Source organism: Schistocerca serialis, chromosome 3 (assembly GCF_023864345.2).
Source record: "Schistocerca serialis cubense isolate TAMUIC-IGC-003099 chromosome 3, iqSchSeri2.2, whole genome shotgun sequence".
Taxonomy (NCBI): Eukaryota; Metazoa; Arthropoda; class Insecta; order Orthoptera; family Acrididae; genus Schistocerca; species Schistocerca serialis.
Window position 1 is genome coordinate 171,498,479 of NC_064640.1, and position 25,111 is coordinate 171,523,589.

The following is a 25,111-nucleotide window of genomic DNA, read 5'->3' on the forward strand; positions in this document are numbered from 1 at the left end:
GCGAGTCCTTTTGCTTTCCTCTCCACTGCCTTCCCCGCTTGTTCTCGCGTCCGCCCTTCCTCCCTTTCTTCTGTCTCCTCTCTCTCAATCGACTGCACCCCCCTTTTTTGCTTTCCCCACCGTTTTTTCCCCTCATCCGTCCGGGTTCTTCCCCCCCCCCTTCCCCCATCTGCCTTGGTCTGCGGTGTGTTATCTTCGTCTCTGGTGCAGTGTTTGAGTGTTCAGTGTTGTGTGTACTCCTTTTTTTTTAAACTGTTGCGAACAGAAACCATACAGTCGCCTGTTTTTTACTTGTGCCTGTGTCCTTATTGTGTGTCTTCATTAGCATTGTCAACCCCGTGTTTTTTCTATTTTAACTTCCGGAACTTCCCGCCATTTTACTGTTTTTAACAAAGTCACCGTTTTATGGCCTTTTTTATGTTGCTTGTTATCTTCCCATTATGACTTAAAAAAATGGCTCTGAGCACTATGGGACTTAACTGCTGAGGTCATCAGTCCCCTAGAACTTAGAACTCCTTAAACCTAACTAACCTAAGGACATCACACACATCCATGCCCAAGGCACGATTCGAACCTGCGACCGTAGGGCCGCGTGGCTCCGGACTGTAGCGCCTAGAACCGCTCGACCACTCCGGCCGGCCTTATGAGTTTTAACTCTTCTATCGGCTGTAGAGCGGAGTATTAAGCTGCTGTCAGCCCGCTTCCTCTCCCCCCCTACCCCCCACCCCACCCTTCCCTCTGGGAATAAAGAAAAAAAATGAACTTGAAGGTCATAGTACTGAGATAATACAGCGATTACTTGGTCATAGCAGAGTTCTTCAGGAGACGCGGTTGGGGGTACTTTTTGTATTAAGCTGAACACTGGGGATCCCACAATCGAAAGAAACTAATGCAGCTTGGCAGTACCCTGAACACGATGAACTTGACAATGTGCTTAGAAATGAGTCAGGTATTCCAGCCATTCCTCTGTTGTGGATTGGCAAGACAACCAACCCACTATGACAGGAAGCCGAAAGGCACGCGTTTAAGCTCACGCAGGCTGGCGTGAGGTCTGGAACCGGACAAGGAATTGAGACTAGCAAAAAACGTACGTAGATTCGGGAATACTTAACTTTAATCCATAATTGGTGAACATCACTCTTGACGGTACATGTTTTACAGCATCAATAGTAACTGGTAATGGCGCCTTGCTAGGTCGTAGCAAATGACGTAGCTGAAGGCTATGCTAACTATCGTCTCGGCAAATGAGAGCGTAATTTGTCAGTGAACCATCGCTAGCAAAGTCGGCTGTACAACTGGGGCGAGTGCTAGGAAGACTCTCTAGACCTGCCGTGTGGCGGCGCTCGGTCTGCAATCACTGATAGTGGCGACACGAGGGTCCGACGTATACTAACGGACCGCGGCCGATTTAAAGGCTACCACCTAGCAAGTGTGGTGTCTGGCGGTGACACCACATCCTCTTCTGTGTCGCTAAATTGCCGGAACGGTGGTATGCTGGTCGGCGGCACTTGTTGGGCTGGTTTGTTGGTCTGTGGTGCGGCCGACGCGGCTTGGGCATCCAGTAGTTGTTGTACCGTCGTCAGCAAAGTAGCAGTTTGTTGATTCTGAAACTGGAAACCCTGTGTTAGATCCATCACACTGTCCGTCTGCGGCTGAGACGCGGAGGCAGGGGGAGGAGGTGGCAGGCTAGCCATGGTTTACACAAATGCGTTATAGCAAAAAGTAAGCAAAGCCTCTGAAAAGAGAAATTTGATTGGTTCTGCGGCTCCCTTCCTGGAAAACATACAAGAACAAACCGCAACAAATTAGCAAACACGATCACCCCTGCAAGCTAAAACACAAAAGAAGCAAGCATAATCTTCTTCTGCACTGAATTATCTTCGTCACCACTTTTGTGTCTTCGTTGCCACTGTAGAGTCTTGTACCAGGGGAAGCAAGAGAGAGGATGTTTCGTTGCCACTGTAGAGTCTTGTACCAGGGTAAGCAAGGGAGAGGATGTTGTTTGGTGGCCAGGATGTCTCTTTCTACAACACAACTGCACTGAAGGCTGAAACAATCTTTCCAGTTCATTCAATTTTTTTTATCCTTTGTGAGTCAGGTATAGAATTTATATTTTGGTCATGTATTCAGAGCATCTGTTTACCACTGGATGATCACTCTGTCCCGTCTCTCTAGATTAATACTAATCTTAGTTCCACAAAGAGGCAAAAGTGATCGTTTAGAATGCTGCAGGACTGATACAGAACGTAAAACGATATTTATTCTTTGCAACAAAAAAAATATGCCTAGTGCACTAGTTCCATCCTAGCGTTCCTTGAGAGTTGAGCCTGGTCGGGCCTCTTCTGCCAAAAATACAAATACGTTATAGCATATAGAATATTGACATGTGAATACGATCTCATGTCAAGTGTTACCAGAGTTTTTGGAGAATATGCCACTGGCAGTTAAAAAATTGTTATGCTACCAACACGACAGAATCACTTCACAATTCGATGCTAGTTTTGGGGGCTACTCAACCGCTGATTTGACGAGAGTGAAATTTTTTTTTTTTGAAATTTGTGGTAAGGTCTTATGGGACCAAACTGCTGAGGTCATCGGTCCCTAAGCCTACACACTACTTCGCACTGCTTAATCTAACTTATACTAACATACACTACGGACAACACACACACCCATGCCCGAAGGAGGACTCGAACCTCCGGCTGGGCGAGCCGCACATACCGTGACAAGGCGCCGTAGACCACGCGGCTACCCCGCGCGGCAGGTGAGGGTGAGCCAGCGGCTGTAGCTACCGTTATCATCTTATCGAAGCCTAGGAATTTCTACTTCTAGGAGTGGTGGTGATCGCGTTGGTGGAGAGATTAAGCGTTTTCGGAGTGATAGACGCCAGTAGACATTTTAGAATGGCTGACAGAGTGCGTACTCGAAGCTGAACCGATTATTCATGAAACGTGTGGCCATTTTGGGCATTTTTGTCCATCGTTCAGAAACAGATGCGACATGAGCACGGAAGGAAGTTTTAACCAAACCTCGGAAAAATGGATCGACTACAATTTCAAGATATAGGTTACGACTTCGTAGCTCTGCAGATAATTGTCTACGAGATTTTATTATTAGACAGTACATAAGTACATATTATTATTATGTTCTCTATTAAAATTCTAACGCGCTATGAGGGAATGTTTCTGGCAGTCACTTGGGGTAACAGGTTTAACCAAGCGAGGTGGAAGATGTTAACACTACAGATTTGTGCCTGAAAGGAGCGAGGTGGCCAGTCCCATGCGATAAAGTCGACTATTAGTCGGGAATTTTCCGTAGACTAAAATATACGAGAGTGCAGACACAGACGACGGTAAAAAGGGTGCATGCACACACCCCCAAACCGTGCGCCAGTGGATGTCAGGATGCTGTAGCACCATGGGGTCGCAAGGGTTGGACAGCATGAACAAACGATAATAATCTTTTGTACGGGGAGGACGGGTGACTGGAAGATCGGCCCGAACGTAGCTGAGTTCTATGAAACAATTTGCGACGTGGTACAATAATGGAGAAATAGGTGCCACATTGATCGGTGGATCGAGAGAAGCTGGTCGGAGGATATCTAAGAGACTGCGTGTTAAGGACGGGACCGGCCCCTGCCAGTGTCGCAACAGAGTGTGGACAAAGAGTGCAGAAGATCGTGCCTGCACGTTGACGAGTCCGAGGCCACCTTTTGCAGGAGGCAGTGTTAGAGTGTTGTTGCGGACTTTGGAAAGTGCCCCTGCTGACACGAAATATCCAAAGGCTGACTGGATGCGGCGGCCAAGGAGTAACGGCATTGGGGGGATCTGGGCGACGTGTACCAGTTTAGGGGCGACATACATGTTGACATAGGACACACGTTGGAGTTGGTTTAAGTTACGGTGCACTTGACCGCGGACATGGTGCCGAATCGACTGCAAAAGCCCCCGGTAAGCCAGGGCCACTGTGCGGTGTGTGGAGCTCGTAAATTCGATACCCAAGTAACGAAGGGTGGCATTGACTGGGAGGCCGCGCCCAATGTGCATCATAGTCGATTTACGGACATTAAGAATGCTACCAGAAAGACGTCCATACTGGTGGATCCATTGGATGGCGTCATTGAGTTCCGTGGAGGAGCAGGTGAGAAAGAGGAGATCGTCCGCATAAGCCCTACAGTGAAAGGTGTAGTCACGCAAAGTGAGGCCCTGCAGTCTAGAGGTAAGTCCAGTGATGAGGGGCTCAAGTGCAATGGCATATAGTAAAGTAGACATAGGGCATACTTGACGCACAGAGCGGCGTGTAGGAATCGGTCCTACAAGCCTTCCATTGACTTGTACCATCGAGACCGTGGGAAGTAGTAACCGGCGAATGGCATCGAAAAAAAGTAATGGGAACCCCATATGCGTCGCCACCATGAGGAAGAATGGGTGTCGAACGCGACCAAAGGCACTCGTGAAATCGACGGATACCAGTGCTGCACGAAGACGACAAACCGACGCCAGTGCAATGAGGTCATGGCATTCTCCTAGGGCTGTTTGTAAGGTGGCCCCACAACCACGTGCAGTGTGCTCAGGTGAAAGGACCGTAGGTAAGACGGTGCCTATGCGCGCTGCTAAGAGGCGTGCATAGATTTTATAGTCTGCATTCAGTAGTGTAAGGGGGCGATATGCAGAGACGTGAGACCCTCCCTTCGGTTTAGGCACAGGTAAAAGAATGCCAGTGACGAATTCAGGAGGAACTGGGAAGGACGGAGTAAAGAGTTCCTGAATCATTTCCGTCCAGCGAGGAAGCATTAACGTGGTGAACGCCCGGTAAAACTCCACCGGGAGACCATCTGGTCCGGGTGATTTGTTCTTGGCCCCTTTGTTGATCGCATCTACCACCTCTTCTGTGGTGATTGCAGACATCATGGACGTTGACTCCGCTACGGTGAGGGTCCGATCAGGGGAAGGACGGAGATCATCAGGAATGGGCGTCGCCATCGGTTCATCATCATAAAATTGGCGATAATGTTCAGCAAAGGCAGGCACCACTGCCGCCTGTGTTGTGTGGTGAACACCATCGGAGGTCGTGATGTTGGGGACGAAAAGTCGACGTCGACGACTATGGTCGGATGCGGCATGGATTGTGGATGGGGTTTCTTCGTGGAGGAGGTCTTGTCGTCGGGAACGCACCACGACACAATGCAGTTGTGCACGTTGAAGAGAGAGGAGACGAGCTTTAGTACGTTGTCGTTCCCTATGGGTGTCAGGTGATGGAGGGAGTGCATCGAGCTCACGGAGGACGGCGTAGTGAAAATTTGTGGTGTCTCGATGCCATGCTGCTGCTTCCTTGCTACATTGTAGGAAGGCCTTTCTGATTGCAGGTTTGGTACATTTGAGCCACCAATGGAACGTGGATGTGTACTGCGGAAGGCGTCTTTCGCAAGACGCCCATGTAGTGGCAATACATTGTTGGCAGTGTGGATCATTAAGGAGGGAGGTATTAAGCTTCCAGTAACCTTTGCTGCGCCACACTGACTGAGGTGGCAGAGCCAGGGAGCAAATGACGGCGCAGTGGTCCGAAAATGCAAGGGGCCATCGTTCAGCTTGGGCGACTTCATCGCCAAGGTGGGCAGAGACATAAAACCGGTCCAGTCTGCTCGCAGAATGTGCTGTATAATGGGTAAAACCGGGGGTATTGCCATGAATTTTCTCCCAAACGTCCACTAGATGAAAATCCTCGATTAAGGTGAGCAGCGCCGGGCATGGCGAATAACCAGGCATTTGGTCCTGCGGATGGAGGACGCTGTTGAAATCGCCTCCCATGATAAGGCGATCATAGCGTCCAGAAAACAGGGGCGCCACGTCATGTCGAAGAAAGTGGACCGCTGCCGACGATTCGTGGAGCCAGACGGAGCGTAGATATTGATGACGCGCGTGTCGAAGATAGTAACAGCCATGCCCCTTCCACAGGGAAGGATTGTCGTGTCCTTGAGTGGGATTCCTTCGCGTATGTAGAAAGCCACTCCACGCCCTGATTGATCACATGTGGACGTGTATGAGTCCTAGCCGTAGACTGGTGGTAGTGTGGCAACGCGTACTTCCTGAAGAAGGGCGACGTCGACGTCAGAGGCCCGAAGCATGTCACATAGGAGTTGCAGCTTGGGTGCAGTGCCGATCGTGTTGATGTTCAGTGTGGCAAACCGGTACGTTTGTTTCAGTGGTGGTGGACGCGCATCTACCATCACCAAGGGAAGTAAGAGGAGGGCACCGACAGGAAGTCCCGTCCCATCAGCTGCAGTGCCTCGCTTTTGATGTTAACAGGCAGCCTTGTCCGGCAGAGGCAACTCATCCGGAGGAGGGGGCGTATCTTCGTCAATGTCGTCGGCCCATGCTCCTGTGCCGTGGGTCTGTCCAATGTCCATGGGAATTGCGTCGTGGTGAGAGAGATCTGGAGTTGTCGGCGGGGAGACAGGCGTCTCAACCGGCGCACCGATCGTTACATTGTGCGTGGCGACCTCCATAGTGGTACCGTCCTGCGAAACGTCTTGTTCATCGAGAAAGTTGTCTGCCGACCTCTGTGTGGAAATGTCGGCTGGTTGGGTGTCGTCTTCGTCGTCGCGGGTGGCGACGCTTTGAGAGCCGGTGGGGGAACGGCGACGGCGTTTGCGCCTACGTGGCGAGCGTTGTTTGCGCACGTGTTCCTCAGTGTCGGACGACGGCAAGGAGGAGCGTCGACCTGGTTCGAAGGCGTCGGTGGGTACAATGAAATTGTCAAACAGGTGTTGTGAAGAAGTACTGTTCTCCTCAGCGTCCGGTGCGGGAGCCTGTTCGGCGGCAAGGTTGACGGTGGGACGTGCCGATCGGAAGGACCGGGCGACGGACTGGACGAAACTGTAGACGTGGCGAGAGCCGCTGTGTAAGTGACCGGTAGGGCGGTCATCGTGGGTGTGACGGACGCTTCCGACAACGGGAGCTGCGCGACATGTCGTTGAATGCATTCAGACCGTAGGTGACCTTCTTTCCCGCAACCGGAATAGGTCCGAGGTTGGTCGTCGTACATTATAATGGCACGGCAGCCTCCGATACGTAGATAGGAAGGCACGTGTTTCTGCATCTCGATGCGGACCTGTCGAACACCGTTTAAAACGGGATAGGTTTGAAATTGTCCCCATCGTTCGACAACATAGGGACGGAGCGCCTCGATGACGACGTCTGCAGGTAGTTCGAACAGCAGTTCGAAGATCCTTATCGTCCGTGTGCCGAGACCTGCGTGATCGACGGTAACGGGTCCGACGTTGCCGTCGGAATGACAGAAGCGCAGTCCACGTTTTGCCTCTTGAAGCACCTTGTCGCACGCCACATCGTTGATCATTTTGACGTAGACGGTACTGCTAACTATGGACAAGTGGATACCAATTAGATCCGTTGGTGGTATTTTAACTTCATCGCGAATAAATCGTTCTACCTCCAGGGCCTTGGGTCGGGCGAAGTCGGAACAAAAGTTGAAACGTAATGTCTTCTTCCGATAGTTGTGCGCCATGGTGGTCTACAAGGGAAAACGGCACTTACAGCGGTCGAAGTACACACAAACACACCGTGCGCGCCTCGCCCGCAGCGCTCTGGCGCGTGACCGCCTCGCCCCAACTGAGAAGGCCGGTTCCCACTAGGGCTGCCGCGCGTCAAAACGGCGCGTCAGCGGCGTGGTTGCCATGGAAATGGCGTCAGCGGCAAGGCGCGGCGGGCTCTGCGTCGCGGTTTGACCATGTCGAACCGCTTCCGCTGCCGCGTGCCGCGCTCCATGTGCGCGCCGCCAATCACAGAACGCGCTGAGCGTGACGTCAGGTACGGACTCCCGGGCCACACGAACTTTCGCCGAACCGCTGGCGCGGACGCGGCGGCAGCTATGAAATACTTATCATCCGATTCCAAGGAAACTATTCGGTAGAAAAATTTGATTCTTGGGCATGTTACAGCCTGATATCTTCTCTCGATAAAGGACCGAATTTCTTTTCGTTATTCGTCGTGGTTACTTGCTGTATCGCATTTACGTAAACCTTTACTCGAAATTTTAATGAGTGTGCAGAGGTAAAAACGCATTGCGTGGACTTTGCGTACAGTTCATTTTAGGTAATACATTATTGCGTATGAAATTTAGTCAACATATCGAAATTGTTTTTAAAGCTGAGAGCAGATCGATAGCTATCACCGTTCTCGAGATATTGTCTGATATGTCGGCGGACGGGCTATGCCGTGACCGCGCGCGGGTTGCTCGGCGACGCGACCGGTACTTCGTCCTGCTTGTCGTAAACCATGTGGTTGTATCAACCGCAAATTTCGTAAACGGTTCAAGAAATCGAAATGTTTTTTTTTTGCAAACGATAACTTGTGAAAAGTCATGTATTTCGTCGCATGATAAATATCCTAAATCTGTTTATCTACCAAGATATGAAAGTAACTACAGTTTTTCAGAAGGGATAGATGAATTTTTTTAAATGGCATTAATAGCATGTCGAATGAGAAGTTAAACCGAAACTAATTTGCTGGTATGTCATAAGATGTAATTTACTAAATATGTAGAGCTATTGATTATTTCCTTTCTTTTTTCTTTATCCAGTGTACTTTACTGATTCAAGACGCGTTTCGCCTTTTACTTTAAGGCATCTTCGGTGGAATCTAGAATGACTCAGTTTTGTTTTGATCTGTGATACTTGGAGATTATAAAACAGTTCACATCTTTGTTTACGTGAATGACTGATTACTTACAGTAAATTGAGTTTTTGGCGGACATATACGTTTCCCCTCACCTGCTCACATGCTGGAGGTTGAACTAAAACTTAGATTATGGAACATAAGCACATTTTCATGTTCGCTCTTTTTTCTTCTGTCACTAGCAGTAGACGTTTTACCGAAAACTCTGATTTAAAGTCGTAACTACAGTGTGTTCACCTCATGTCCCTTCCTGTCTGGTTTGTTTATGTACATGTTGCCAACCTGCAGAATTATATGCTGAAAACTAATGTTTGTTTATTTTTGTTCTCCTTATATCTGTATGTGTGTGTGGCTAGCCAGTGATAGTTATAGAAAGTTGAAAGTGAATCCAGTAGTTGTCAGACAGTGGTTGAAAGATTTAGTGTTCAGCTGATTTCAGTTTTGGTCTAAATGTTTTAAGGAGTGCATGGAAGAGTAAATTCATTGCTTATAGATAAAATAGTAGAATAGTATTTCAACAGATGATTATTATCAGAATACTATCACCCAACCCCTTTGTCCTCACTCTTTGACGCCCCACAATACGCCATGTCAGATAACCCCTATTGTCGTCAAAGTTGTACCGTAATTTCCTCTTCCTCCTCTATTTAATTCCGTACCTCTTCTTTAGTCACACGATCCTCGTATCTAAAGTTCAGCATTCTTATGAATCACCACGTTTTGAAAGCGTCCATTGTCTTCTTGACAGAAGTGTTCATCGTCCACTTTTCACTTACATACGAGGTTGCACTCCACACAAATACCTTTGTAAAATAGTATCCAACCATTAGCATTTATATTCGGTGTGAACAAATTTTCTTTTTCAGAACGCTTTTCTTGCTATTGACAGTCTTCAGTCAGGTTTGCGTCTGCACCAGGAAATGCCTTACAATTTAAAATCTGGTTTCGAAAACTGTTCCAAATATATATTATTCTTTCGTGATTCTTAAGCAAGGTGCTGGCGATGATTACATTATGCTCTGTGGGAAATTCTATCAGGTGGCTTCCACTTTCATCCCTTCCACCTAGCCTTTGTGTTCTTACTGTTTTCGTGTACCTGCTACCGTATCACATTTTAAATTTTTGTCTCGCTTAACTATCTGAATAATCTCTTTTGTCGTACATTGTTTCAATGTGTTAGGAGATAGTGAACAATCGTGAACGGTAGTCATGAAATCTGTTTATGGTGAAATGAGAAAACATGAATAATGAAATATGTGAAAGAGTACATTGTACAGAAAATGAAAAATTGGTATGTCTTCACCCAACTTCGTCTTTCCTTCATGTAGGTGTAAGATATAGCTAATCAAACGCACCGCGCGTTTCAGTGGGTCCTGCCCCGTACCTCAGTGGCTGTCCGTCATTGGCTACCGCTAGCGTCTGCCGCTTCCAGAGGGGAACGCCAATTCCGCGAGCCGCCGCGTCAAAGCGGAAAACGCTTGCCGCTGCCGCTGCCGCACGACGCGCTGCCGCGCTCTAGTGGGAACCGGCCTTTTACCCAAGCACGACTCACGTGCTTCACAGCTTCAATTCTGCCAGTACCTCGTCTCCTATCTCGCTCGCAGAAGAGCTTTTGTGAAGTTTGGAAGGTAGGAGACCAGATGCTGGCAGAATTGAAGCTGTGAGGACGGGGCGTCAGTAGTGCTTGGGTAGCTCAGTTGGTAGAGCACTTGCCCGCGAAAGGCAAAGGTGCCGAGTTCGAGTCTCGGTCCGGCACACAGTTTTAATCTGTCAGGAAGTTTCATCATTTGGATATCTTGGTTAATATTTCTCGCGATTTCGCCAAATAAATTGAGATGCATATTAAAGTGGCCGATGTAGGTCAATATCCCTGAAGAAGCAGAAATTAGTCTACGTGTCTAACAACTAAAAGTTAAAATCTAACCGCACAGCAACATCTGTAGTCAAGGTTGATAAGGCACCACCGATATTTAGCAGGCGAGGGAAGGAGGGTCCGCGGCGTAAATAAAGTTCCTGATCACCAGACGTATCTGGATTAAATTCCAGAACTTTCCGCAATGACGGCATCCGACTCCATTGATGAAGATCCGCCTGATTCTATTCGAGGTGAGTATGATGCGTGCCGGCACCACGTTTCTCTCTCTCCCTTTTCTCAGCATCGTGCAACACTAACATGACACTACATTACATACAAACCCGTTGTAGTCACTTACAGTCAGTAACTACAACTCTCGTACACCACATGAAAAGGCGCCACAATGTGCGCAAGAAGGATTAGCCGAGCTGTCTAGGGCGCTGCAGTCATGGACTGTGCGGCTGGTCCTGGACGAGGTTCGAGTCCTCCCTCGGGCATGAGTGTGTGTGTTTGTCCTTAGGATAATTTAAGTTAAGTAGTGTGTAAGCTTAGGGACTGATGACCTTAGCAGATAAGTCCCATAAGATTTCTCACATTTTTGAAACCCTTTCCTATTAGTTGCCTCAACAAACCTCTCCTGGTTTATCAGCCGACAGTGCTGTACAACTCTTTATTTTCTTTCTAACCGTACTTCCGTAATGAGTTTTATTCCTACATTTATGACTACAGATTAGATTAATAGCTGTTGAAGAGTGATATCTACAGTGGAAATTTTTATGAAAGTGGTGGGTGACGGGAATCAGAAGGAATTGGTATCAAAAAAAGAAAAGTCGGGCCATCAATTTTAGTGACCTGCTCCCTAGTTGCCAACAAGAATGCGTATGAAGATATCTTCTCGCTTACATAACATGACAGTAGTGCTGTATTTAGCTACATTTAAAAATCCAGTAGTTTTTTCAGCTTAATACTGCAGTAGCAGAAGCTGAAGCATTACAACAACAATACAAATAATAAAAAATATTGGCAAGTAAAGAAAACAATAAATATAAAAGGATGATAAAATAAGATAAAATATGACAATTATACCACAAATAAATGTATATACAAGCCTTCACCAGTTTTCAGACTAATGGTACACTTAAATTACACTGTCTTTCGGTTTGTAAGCAAATCCGTCGATTCCACGTGTGACCGATTCGTCTAAAATTCTAAGTACACGAATCTCCTGTAACCGAACTTTTTAATGTTTTCGTAGCAACGAGAGCATTTCTTTTTAACTACGAAAATAGCAATTATCAGCTAATATAATAACGATGTTTGCTTTCAAAGATATTTAATATGGTACAGAATACTATTTTAAGTTATTGGAAGCGAATGTTTCAGTGACTACGGCGCTACGTAAAACCCGCCACTGTCTCGTCATTTTTAGACGGCAGTGCGGGGCGTGACACGGCCGTAGCTTCGCGTTGTCATACTCGTAAAAGACTTCCTACACGCCAGCTACTCTCTTCACAGAAAACTGATGCCTTTTATCCCTCAGTGGAACACTGACATTTAATCGGCACTTTATAACTGTTAGCCACTATTCTGATGATTCTGGCGATATTTAATTACTTGTTGACCATGTGTAGTGCAACGGAATGCGAGTATATTGTTAGTTTTTAGGAAATTGACTTTATCTTCAACCTATCTTCAAAGAAAGATGAAGATCACGGGGCACAGTCTGCAATAATTTCAGCACAAAACAAGGGATATTACTCTACATAATCACTTCACTGCTTACCTTCTGGTTTTATCATCACTAGAGTAGCGAACGGAATTTAGACTGGTATACTCTTTACCGTATGATTGTCCCTCCGTGTACAAGGTGACAGCTAGGCAAGGAATATTTTAGGGAATCGCTTCAAAAAATTTATTTCAAAGGCCCAGTGAAATCTTTACAAGTTTTCTCCCAGAGCAACTTAGGCTGTGCCTACGTGACACAAGCTCCCTGTCTTTCAAAATTGAGTCAGTTCTGTCCAGTTGAAGTTTCTGACGAGAGACGCCTTGAATTCTCTGGTGAGACTGCTAGCGGATTCACGCCAGTGACTTTATCCAATAGCGAGCGTGGGGTACAGGTCACGTGTGTGGAGTCTGGAAGATTCTGCAGTGCAGAACACAGTTGGATCTCTGTCTCGTCATCCAGACCTCGAGCAGAACAGACGTGTTTTGGGGAGAGCCTCTGGCTCTGCGTTCCATTACCGGCCACCGACATAACATGAACCGCCTCCCCTTCCGTCGCCCACTTATTTCGTTGTTCGTCCTCCTAGACTGGCCTACACATTGTAACTTCTGATCCTAGGCGCGCCCTTTATTTCCGTATTTTGAAACATATTCTCTTTATTTTACCTAATTTCCTGTTCTGTCATCTGGATGGCCACTTACAAGTCGTGACCGCCCGACCTCCCGTACACTGTCGTCGCAAGCCGGATGCAACAACCTTCTTCCCTCTCCCTGCAATGTACATTTGTAAAAAATACTGTTTCTACCAGGATTTTCGGTCGCCAGCTCAGTGGGGTCAATTTAATGTTATTCTTTCAGAAGCTCTTTAACTGTTACTGAAATGAATTTACTTCAATGCAATTTATTCTTGTGTTCTACTTGGAATGCAGATGGATGCAAGCTGCAATATTATGACACAGCTCAGTGGATACCACCTTTAAATTTTGCAGTTGCGAATTAATGAAAATTAAATAACTGGAAATTAAGTGAAATTAGTCTTTATATCTAAATCAGGTAATAAGTTAGCAGTGCCGCTAGTATATTCGATACAATTATCGTTGAATTAAAAGCTGTCATCTCTAGCAAAATTAACTTTAGTATCAATTACGACATTCGTCAATTGATATGATTCTGAAAAATTTTATACGATGTTTTGACCAGATATACTTACTCAAAAATATTTTAAAAACAGTGACAAGGATACGTGACACTGTTCCTGATTTTTAGAGTAATGAATTTAAGAGATACTTTTACATAACGGACTCTATTCTGTAATGACGTATGAAGTTTGGACTGTAATATTCAGTACAGTTTTGCACACTTATATTTGATAAAAATTCTTTCCCTGCTTGTCATAGCTGTTGTGGTGCTGTAGTTGGAGATTGCAGAATGATAACTGGCTAGTCTCTACATGTTTCCTTTGAGATGTAATTAATTTTTTAGTATCAGTTTGCTTACGGTAACCATTTTTCTTGATGTTGCGTTTGATGCAATTTGCATCATAGATTAATGTTAGAAAATCTTACTTTCCAAAACCCGCAATTCCCTGATGCAACTTCACAACACAAATGCCGCTGCCACGCCAACTTACACTCGAATATGCGAAGTTTCAGCACTCAAATAATATTAACACTGCCAGAAATGACACCGTTACGTACGCACTCGAGGCTACCCTGTCTGGGTCTGTCATCTTTTCGTTTCATCCAGTTCCTCCTGCGCGTCTCAGTGCGAGGTGGTAGCTAGTCAACGAATATTTCAGAGAACTGGTTTATAAAAACTTTATTTCGAAGGTCCCAGTCAAATCTTTGGTAGTTTTCTGCCAGGCAAGCTTCGGCAGTGAGTACGTGACGTAAGCTGCCTGATTTTCAGAACTGAGGCAGTTATGTCCATTTAAAGCTGCTGATAAGAGACGCCCTAAGCTCTCTGTTGACGTTTCTAGTGAATTCACACCATCGGTTTAGCCAGTAGCAAGCGTGGGATGTAGGTCACGTGCATGCTGGAGGCTTCTGGAGAGCAGAACTCAAGTCGCTTCGTTTTCTTGTGATCCAGATCTCATCTAGAACGGACGTCTTTCTTGGCAGGCAGAGCCTCTGGTTCCGGATCCAATGACCGGCTACCAACACAACTTAACATGAACCACCTCTCCTCCCGTTGCCCACTTTTTTTAGTTTCCTCGACCTCTTAGTGTGGCCTACTCCTGGTAACTTCCTGCCCCAGACGCGCCCCTTGTGTCCTATACAATTTCTTTGATAAAATTTACTGTTCTATCACTCAACATCAGCCCTGGACGCCCACCCGATAACGCCTGACTACTCCGCGTCCTGTACATTGTCTTCATAAGCGGGGTGTAACAACCTCCTTCTCTCCCAGCGCTTGTGCATAGTATCAGTATCGCGATTCGTTCCCGCTTTTCGGTCCATAGGGCTACCGTTTAATTTTGGTTCATGTTTGATGTGTAGCCGGTCAGTATTTACTGCTGCCATGCCGCTACGAGACGAACCAGAGTGCCGCAGCACATCTGTTTGCTGCCACGCCAGCAGCTGTCTTCACACATTCCAGCGTCGCCATGCTGCTTGCCTCAGCAAGGGCTGAAGCTCAGTGGGCCCGACCAACAAGTGGGTGATCAGTGCACGGAGTGTGCGCCTGCGCGACTGATGTGCGTTGGCCCCACTTGACGGTCGCAGCAAGCGCAGCTGCGTCATTGCTGCTTCTGTGTCCACGCAGAGCACAGGGCCGCTAACCACTAGAGTTGGGCAACACGATTCTTTTTCCCGATTCGATTCCTACGATTCAATCTCACATTGCGAATCGATTCCTACGATTCGTTCACGATTCATTCTAGTCTGCGATGGCACGATTCTTACAGAATGCAAAAAGTTCTACATCTTACTCACAGATGGCGGGACATGCCTGAAATTGTCAATGGGGTTAGAATCGAACTGTGTCATGATAAGATATGCCAGAAACAGTTTATTTATGAGTAAACATGCATATGACGTTACAAGTGTGATTCTCGATTTATACGTGTAATGCCTTAATTGATGAAAGGTCACGTTTGATTTGATTACATCTATTGTTTTATTTCAGTATACCAGGAAAGAGGAGTCAATTTGTGCGAAAGGTGGTGCAAAATTTCGTGGTATGCCAGTTTGGTTGTGTGGCTTGAACGTGTCTAACTACAGACGTCTGTTTTTTAGTAACAAAATCTAGCAGTGAGGCAGACGTGGTTTGGCTCATATCATCCCATGTTTTTCTGTGCTAAGATGTCTTTCCAAGTCCACATCACCCTTGTAATTCATAACGCAGCTGACAGCCCTCCCACACAGCAGATTTAGCTTAACTTTCATTTCTTCTAAATACAAAGCATAGGTATTTTGCTTTTAATTTGTCTGAGAACTTGCAGCTGTCACTACTATTTACGTGAGAAGACGACATACTTCTGAACAGTAGGATTCAATCGTATACAGCGACATTACTTCACTAAAATTTAATATGAATCTGAACACGATAACATTCGAAAACTCGAACTTGAAATTATTAACTAAAAAGCTTTTGTTTAAAGACGGTATTACACGGCAATCTACCAAGAAAGGTATTGGTTAGAGAGCCTATATTCTCTCTATATAGGCTCTGTAATATTGGTCTAGTGCGACAGCCATTTAGTGGCAGCACTGGTGGAACTAACAGAATTAGCAAATTAGCAGTGTAGTAATGTCGCTGTATACGTGTGTATCCTACACTTTAGAAGTATGTCGTCTTCTCACATAAATAGCAGTGGCAGAAGCATCTGGCGGTCGTAATTATTCGGCACGACTCGGCATGATCGGAAGTTACCTTCGAAGCATAGCGAACTAAGAATCGATGAATCGTTGGAACTTGGAATCGTCACGACTTGGAAACACGCAATCGTTCTTACGATTCTTTTGAACGACGATTCGTCCGTATCACGATTCTATTCTTACGATTCTTTATTTAGAGTCGTTCAAATGAACGACTCATTCACGAATCGCCACAACTCTACTAACCACGGCCAGCGCGACTTTCCTGTCACTTGTACTGGGGACACCCTTTCTAAAATAACCTTCCTTCCATATAAGTAGCCAATACCAGGATTAATATCGAATCTAGTACAGGTGAACGTTCTCGGCTGTTTCACTAAAAGAATTTCATTTGATTTTGCATACGATGTATTATATTTCAGACTAAAACGTATAAAAAGAAATTAAGTTGTTACAATCGATACAGCTAAAATTACTTTTCTTTTAGAAATATTTGGCATACTTAAAATTCATAATATTAATTGCGCAATTTGACTCTAATTATTAAATTTATTTCTGGATTCGTAATAATATAACTTGGTGACGATTCTTCTTTTGTCGAGAAAGTCTGTAAACTCTTTTGATTTGTAAACTCTTTGGACTATTGTGAGTACCGCAGAATGTAGGGAGTAGTGGGCATGCCTCTGATGGAAACGCTTGTATTCTGCTAGTCTGGTCAGCAACTATGTAACTGATGGTTTTATGAAAATGGGAATTGTAAAGACGGTGTGATACTTAAGAATGTGACAGACAATAAAATTCAAGAAATGTACAGACAAATCTTCATCAGTTATTTAGTCACCAGGAAGCCACAACATGATCAAAATTTCAGCGGCAAGAACGTACACCTAGACACAAGACTTGGAGCCATCAAGGAGAGAAAATGAGGATAAGTAAAAAGTTTTTTTTTATATCTCACGCCTCTCGAAGCTTTTGAAATTAATGAAGAGACTAAGAGAAATTTAATGGTGATACGTGGAAGGGTAAGATTACACACTGTCACCGCCTAAACGTCCCCCCCCCCCCCCCCCCCCCCCAGGTACATCTCGCCCACCTGCGTCGCTCATTGCCACTGCTCTTCCGCTGAGTGCAGCTTGCTGCCTTACCGCCACGCTGCTTACTGGCCGAGATGTCCACTTTAGGGGCCATGCTGTTGCTTTGTGGACCACCTGCGCCTCCCACGTTCACCGCCGAGCCGGCCTTGCTGCGGTTTCCGTCAGCGTCCTGGCCTGAATACCCGGGCGCCTGCTTTCGCCGCCGTGCGGCCTGTCACGGCCGCCACTGCCACGTGGCCATTGAGTGCGTACGGCCCTCAGCTGCAAATCCACCATAGCCACATTCTACGCCTTGTTACGCAACGAACGTACTGTAAATGTTGCTATGTTCTAAACCACTGCAGCCATTAGCTTAGAGGAGAATGTAGAGAGCGAATAGGGACTCTCAGACAAGTAAACTATATCCTACTCGTATTTGATCGAAAACTGACATTATGAGCCCGTGGTGGTGTAAAAAATATAGGTTGACTTTTACAGAGGATATTATGTCTCCTTGTTCGTCGTCAAATATTATGTCCAGCCTTGTATTCAACTATTGGGTGTCTAGGAATCCTTCATAAAGAAAAGATACAATACTTTTGCTATTATACAGATCTACATCTACATCTACGTGATTACTCTGCTATTCACAATAAGGCGCGTGGCAGAGGGTTCAGTGAACCACCTTCAAGCTGTCTCTCTACCGTTCCACTCTCGAACGGCACGCGGGAAAAGCCAGCACTTAAATTTTTCTGTGCGAGCCCTGATTTCTTTTATTTTATTTTATATTTCTCCCTATGTAGGTGGGTGCCAACACAATGCTTTCGCAATTGGAGTAGAAAACTGGTGATTGAAATTTCATGAGAAGATCCCGTCGCAACGAAAAACGCCTTTGTTTTAATGATTGCCACTCCAATTCACGTATCATGTCTGTGACACTATCTCCCCTATTTCCCGATAATACAAAACGAGCTGCCCTTTTTTGTACTTTTTCGATGTCATCCGTCAGTCCCACCTGACGCGGATCCCACACCGTACAGCAATACTCCAGAATAGGGTAGACAAGCGTGGTGTAAGTAGTATCTTTAGCAGACCTGTTGCACCTTCTAAGTGTTCTGCCAATGAATCGCAGTCTTTGGTTTTCTCTACCCACAATATTATCTATGTGATCGTTCCAATTTAGGTTATTTGTGATTGTAATCCCTAAGTATTTAGTTGAATTTATAGCCTTCAGATTTGTGTGACTTAGCGCGTAATCGAAATTTAGCTGATTTCTTTTAGTACTCATGTGAATAACTTCATACTTTTCCTTATTCAAGGCCAATTGCCACTTTTCGCACCATACAGATATATTATCTAAATCATTTTGCAAGTCGTTTTGATAATCTGATGGCTTTACAAGACGGTAAATGACAGCATCATCTGCAAACAATCTAAGACGGCTACTCAGATTGTCTCCTATGTCGCTAATATAGATCAGGAACAATAGAGGGGCTATAACACTTCCTTGGGGAACACCGGATATTACTTCTGTTTTACTAAATGACTTTCCGTCTATTACTACGAACTGTGATCTTTCTGACAGGAAAGCACGAATCCAGTCGCACAACTGAGGCGATACTCCGGAGGCACGCAGTTTCGTTAGAAGACGCTTGTGAGGAACGGTGTCGAAAGCCTTCTGGAAATCTAAAAATATGGAATCAATTTTACATCCCCTGTCAATGGCAGGTATTACTTCATGAGTATAAAGAGCTAGTTGTGTTTCACAAGAACGACATTTTCTGAAACCGTGCTGACTATGTGTCAATAAATCGTTTTCTTCGAGGTAATTCATAATGTTGGAATACAGTATATGTTCCAAACCTCTACTGCAAATCGACGTTAGTGATATAGGCCTGCAATTCAGCGGATTACTCCTACTTCCATTTTTGGGTATTGGAGCAATTTTTCAGTCTTTAGGTACGGATCTTTCTGTAAGCGACTAGTCCTATATAATTTCCTAATATGGAGCTATTTTATCAGCATACTCTGAGAAGAACCTGACTGGTATACAATCTGGACCAGAGGCCTTGCCTTTATTAAGTGATTTAAGCTGCTTCGTTACTCCGAGGATATCTACTTCTATGTTTCTCATCTTGGCAGTTGTTCTTGACTGGAATTCAGGAATATTTGCTTCGTCTTCTTAGGTGAAGGAGTTTCGGAAAACCGTGTTTAATAACTCTGCTTTGGTGGCGATGTCATCAATGACTTCATCGTTGTTATCGCGCAGTGAAGGTATAGACTGCGTCTTGCCACTGGTGTGCTTTATGTATGACCAGAATCTCTTTGGGTTTTCTGCCAGATTTCAGGACAGATGTGTCGGAAGCGAAGGGCGACACACGAAATAATGTACCTTCGTCAGTATACACAGTCCTACGTCGGCTGCTATACAAATGCCTAATCTTGAAGCTGCTATTCGACTGGGACGTTACCAGTTGGTCGCAGCGTTTATGTCCTCTACAAATAGGGGTCGCTGCTGTCGCGTTGTCGTCCTGGAGAGGGGTCGGTCAGCATGCGATTGAATGCCTTCTCACAGCCATCTCTTCTCTATCGTTTCCGACTGGCGTGCCAGTACTTGACTTTACGCTGTAACGGAGAAGACCACAGCAACCAGCCACTTTTTACAGTGCTATGTATTTATTTAAATAGCACCGTTAACGGTTTCAAACCGAAAGGCTCATCCTCAGACGGCTACTTCATGTTAAGATATATTTTACATGAGCTTTCAGTTTTTGTTTTCCCCAATAATGAAATTTCCTTGGGTGGTGGTATCGTTGAGAAAACCGCGACATTACGTTCCAGGGCTGACTGCCTGTGATCATGTAGCAGCGAAGACTGTATGATGCCCTTTTTTTTTTTGCATGATCACAGGCAGTCAGCACTGTAACTTAGTGGCGTGGTTTTTTTCAACGATACCACCACCCCAAGGAAATTTCATCATTTGGGAAAACAAAAAGTGGAAGCTAATGTAAAATGTATTTTAAAGTGAACTAACCGTCTAAAGATGAACCTTTCGGTTCGAAACCGGTAATGCTGATATTTAAATAAATAAGCAGCATTGTAAAAAGTGGCTGGTTGCTGTTGCCTTCTCTATGAGTCAACCTATAAGTAAACTGTAGTTTTAAAGGAACAACTGCTCTGATTTTAGAACTTAGATTTTGTATCACATGCTATTATTTTGACTGCTATTGCCTGAGATGTAAAAATGTGAATGAGAACGATTTTCCTTGAAGGATACAGCACATCTTTTGACAGCCTCAAATATATTTAGAGAGAGAACTTTTCTGGACATTGCGATACTACGGTCTTATGCGTCACTAGCATTGCTGCTTATATATGTTTCTGCGTCTCAGTACTTAGAAGTACATTGCATAGAGTTAAATTTTACATATTATGGAGTTATTATATTTAGTTGGGGCCGGCCGCGGTGGTCTCGCGGTTCTAGGCGCGCAGTCCGGAACCGTGCGACTGCTACGGTCGCAGGTTCGAATCCTGCCTCGGGCGTGGATGTGTGTGATGTCCTTAGGTTAGTTAGGTTTAAGTAGTTCTAAGTTCTAGGGGACTGATGACCACAGCTGTTAAGTCCCATAGTGCTCAGAGCCATTTGAACCATTTAGTTCGGAATTGTCTTTACTTAGATGGACGATTTGAACTTTAAATTTGTGGGTATAGTTACTGTGAAGAATGTTGACTGTTTAGCTGTCCCTACATGTATGTCGTTTGCATAGTCAATGCCATTGTAACTTAGATAAACTTCTGTTGGGTCTGTGTACTGCAGTGGAATCTTTATCCTTGTTTTAATCTCTACTGTTGTTGAAGCATGACAAGCTTAGTTGCTGTGATGAGAAGTTTCTGTAGGTATATTTTTGATTTTTCAGTTTATCTCCAGGTACTGGCCGCTAGCAAAATGTATCTGGCAAAAACAGTCTCACAGCCGTTCATAGTATTTTCTTCCGTTTCGCTTTCGTGCCTTTTTTCCATGTTTTCTATAAGTACTATTACTGTGGCCCGATGAGAATAGGCTCTTACACGTTGCCCCATAGATGTGAGAGCATTAAGGATTGAACAAAGCCCATCTGTTCGAAAATCGCGTATGTAAGGCCGCTGAAATAATCGGTGCATTCAATCCTAGGCACAGGTGTGAAATCCGCATGTAGGCCTTGTAAGAAAAGCGGCAAACTATTAGATTCTGACCATCCTGGTGTTGTCTGTCAGATTACTAGTGGGGCAAGGCGACTTAAGGCCCCAAGCACTTACACAGTCGTAATTACAAGATTACTACTTGGGTTGACGAAATCGATTGGACATTATGTGATATGCTGGACTTCGGAACGAAAGGATTGTACTTTCCCTATCTTCTCTTTCTCTTCTCTCTGCGTCTCTCTACATTTCCTCTCCTCACCTTGTCACCTTATATTCTTTCTCTGTCCATGCTTTATGTTATTCAGAAGTGGCAGTTGCTTGTAACTGGTTAACTCAGTGCAAAATCAAAATGGTTCAAATGGCTCTGAGCACTATGGGACTCAACTGCTGAGGTCATTAGTCCCCTAGAACTTAGAACTAGTTAAACCTAACTAACCTAAGGACATCACAAACATCCATGCCCGAGGCAGGATTCGAACCTGCGACCGTAGCGGTCTTGCGGTTCCAGACTGCAGCGCCTTTAACCGCACGGCCACTTTGGCCGGCCAGTGCAAAATCCTGGGATGTATTAATTGATGTGAATGATGCAGCATTGAGCCGTTGTGTACATGTAAGTTGTTAAGTGAGGATATAGCATGACATTTGGCTGTTATCCTCCAGAGGACAGCGAAGTTTTATTGATATGAAGGTACGTAAGAGGTTGGTTTTACTCAGGTTATTTGTAAGCAGGCCAGAGGTCCGTGGTTAAGGTGGTTGAAAGCAACTATGTGCAGGCAACAGCTCCCGTATCAGTCGTTTGAAGTGATGTTATTTCTGTTGTACAGATAATGTTTTGGGGTAGAAACTGAAGGGGATACTTTTTCTGAGAATTTGGAGATGACAGAGCTATGTTATACGGCGCTTTTTATGCTGTCGCTCCAAGACTTCAGATAACCGTTAACCACGACTCGTTTTACCGCGCTGGGTCAACATTACGTCTTTGGAATCATTTAAACTGCAGCCTCTGCTGCTTGAGAACACTTGCTATAAGCAGACCGTATGACTCAAAAAAGTGTACCGGCACAGCGTTGCTTTGCGATAAGCCAGCCACGCTGCCACTTTTTTTCTGCAATTAAGTCCAGTTTCCATGTGGTAAAGGTTTTCAGTGAGAATAAACGGTAGCTAACTTTGTCGTAAACTGCTCCATCATCTTTCGCAAAATCTTTTGACTACTGCCTGTGCCTTAAGTTGTAGTTTCCCTCTAACTAAGAATTTATTCGGGCAATGTGTTTCCTCAGTTGACTATTTTATACTGTATAAGTTTTAAGGGATTGTACGTAAAAGTTAACAGTTTTGTGAGAAGGATGAGCCAGGTGAATACCTATTTGTATTTTGGGGATATTTTGAGGTGCTGAAGGCAGCCTCTCTCATCTATTGTACAGGTCTTTGTCCTTTGATGATATCAGGTAATTTGCATTATTTGGATTTCTTGTAGAATTTTGATCTACTGTATTGCACTAGCCTTGCCGCAGTGGATACACCGGTTCCAGTCAGATCACACAAGTTAAGCGCTGTCGGGCGTGGCCGGCACTTGGATGGGTGACCATCCCCGCCGCAATGCGCTGTTGCCATTTTTCTGGGTGCACTCAGCCTCGTGACGCCAATTGAGGAGCTGCTCGACCGAATATTAGCGGCTCTGGTCAAAGAAAACCATCATAACGACCGGGAGAGCGGTGTGCTGACCACACGCCCCTCCTATCCGCAACCTCTTCTGAGGATGACACGGCGGTCGGATGGTCCCGATGGGCGACTTGTGGCCTATAGACGGAGTGCTTATTGCACTAGTAGATCAATTTTGTTGACAAGGATTCTGTTGTGTCTTTCGAAAGAAAGTTTTTAAGTTTACCTTACTAAAGTTTTTCTACAGTACTTTGTCATGCAGTGCTGTTTTGTTGATTTTTCATTTTGTTGTCAGATGCAGAATGTGCAGCCTCTCTTGTCGGTGTCTATTCTGCTTGCCTTTTATGGTTCAATAAATCGTTATACTTCGAATCTCCATCTAATTTTCGTAACTAATGTTTCAACTGCTCTGCATATGAGTTACTTCCATTGTCGGTTCAGAAGCATTCATGCCATTACTTTTTTTTTCAAGGCGCAACTTACAAGGTTTAAAAATAATCAGGAAAATGATAAGCATTCTTTTCCTGCTTATCTGTTTTAACCAGCACAATTTTCATCCGTAGCTTAAACTGCAGAACTCCAGTCCTCACGTATCGAAATTTTCGTCGTTTTGAGGCGACTCCGTTGTGGTTTTAATGTGGACAACAAATTCGTTAAGCAGTTGACCAACGTTTTCTGAATTTTGTGTTCACTGAAATCGACACAGTGATGCACTCTGTCATACTACTCCTGTTTCAAAAATTAAAACAAGTACTGTACCAACGAAGTGAACTAAGCTTTCTGAAATTTCCTTTTTCTCTTTTTTTTCATGCACTGTCTTACATTTGGATTTCGTCATACAAAAGTTAAGATCTTTTCACGTAAAAATTTGGTGTCGCTCTTTGTTGATTGTTATTGGTGTTTGACCTGCTACCGGACAGCATTGGCTTACTCTGTTTCTATGCGTACTTAGCGTCATGCCGCTGGAACATATCACCAGTTGCTCTTTAGAAAACGTATGAGTATTTAAATTTTGCCTTAGCAGCATGGCTGCATTTCCCATTTCTCCACTATTACTGCTTCTACACTTCTCTCCCCGTTCCGCCTTGCCGTGCCCACCCCTCCACTTCCCCCTGTACACCCTCAGCAACGGCACGCCGTTGCTTCGCCTCTCGCTGCCCGGCCCTCTTCCTTGCGATACCGCGTCATCTCCCTTTGCTTGCCGATGCGTTACCCAAACACAAAGCACCTCCGGTACCTTGCAGTGTTGCACCCCTCCTACCCTTTACATATCTGGGCCGCTATTATGTTTTAGTGACGTCACACTTATCACTGTTTCCTAATACGGCATCAAGCGGTCTTTTCCTGTCGGAATGATTTTTGTTTACGTGCATGTGCTTCTGTAGGGACAGACCACATTTTAGCCATGGGCATTTGCTCGTTTTATGAACTGATCATAAATTCACTGTAGTCTTTTCGTTCCTTTCTGTGAAGTTTTATGAGTAGGATGAGAATGTTTTTAGTTTTTGCTGTTGTTGTGGACACATATTTAGGTTATCTTGTCTAAAGATTTGCCTTGCGTTTCTTCATGCCAATAACAATGTATTTTGTACTTTCTTGGTGTATTTACGCAGTTCGCTTACATAGATTAATGGTAGTTAGTAATTTTTCATGAGTTTTTCAGCCAAAGGGACTTAGAGTGATATTGAATCACTCGGTCGTAATTTACCCTGCTATTGATAATGATGTAGTGAGTAGTGTTCTTACGTAATGAGCGTAGTACATGATGTGTTGGCAGAAGAGCCAACACCGTGTTGCTAGAGGAGGCCGAAATGCACGCGTTTAAGCTCACGCAGACTGGCGTGAGGTCTGGAACAATTAAAGGAGTTGAGTCTAATAAATAAAGTACGTAGTTGATGTAATACTTAACTTTAATCCATAATTGGAGAACATCGCTCTTGTTGATACATGATTTACAATCTCAATATAAACTGGTAATGGCGCCTTGCTAGGTCGTAGCAAATGACGTAGCTGAAGGCTATGCTAACTATCGTCTCGGCAAATGAGAGCGTATTTGTCAGTGTAGCTTCGCTAGCAACGTCGGCTGTACAACTGGGGCGAGTGCTAGGA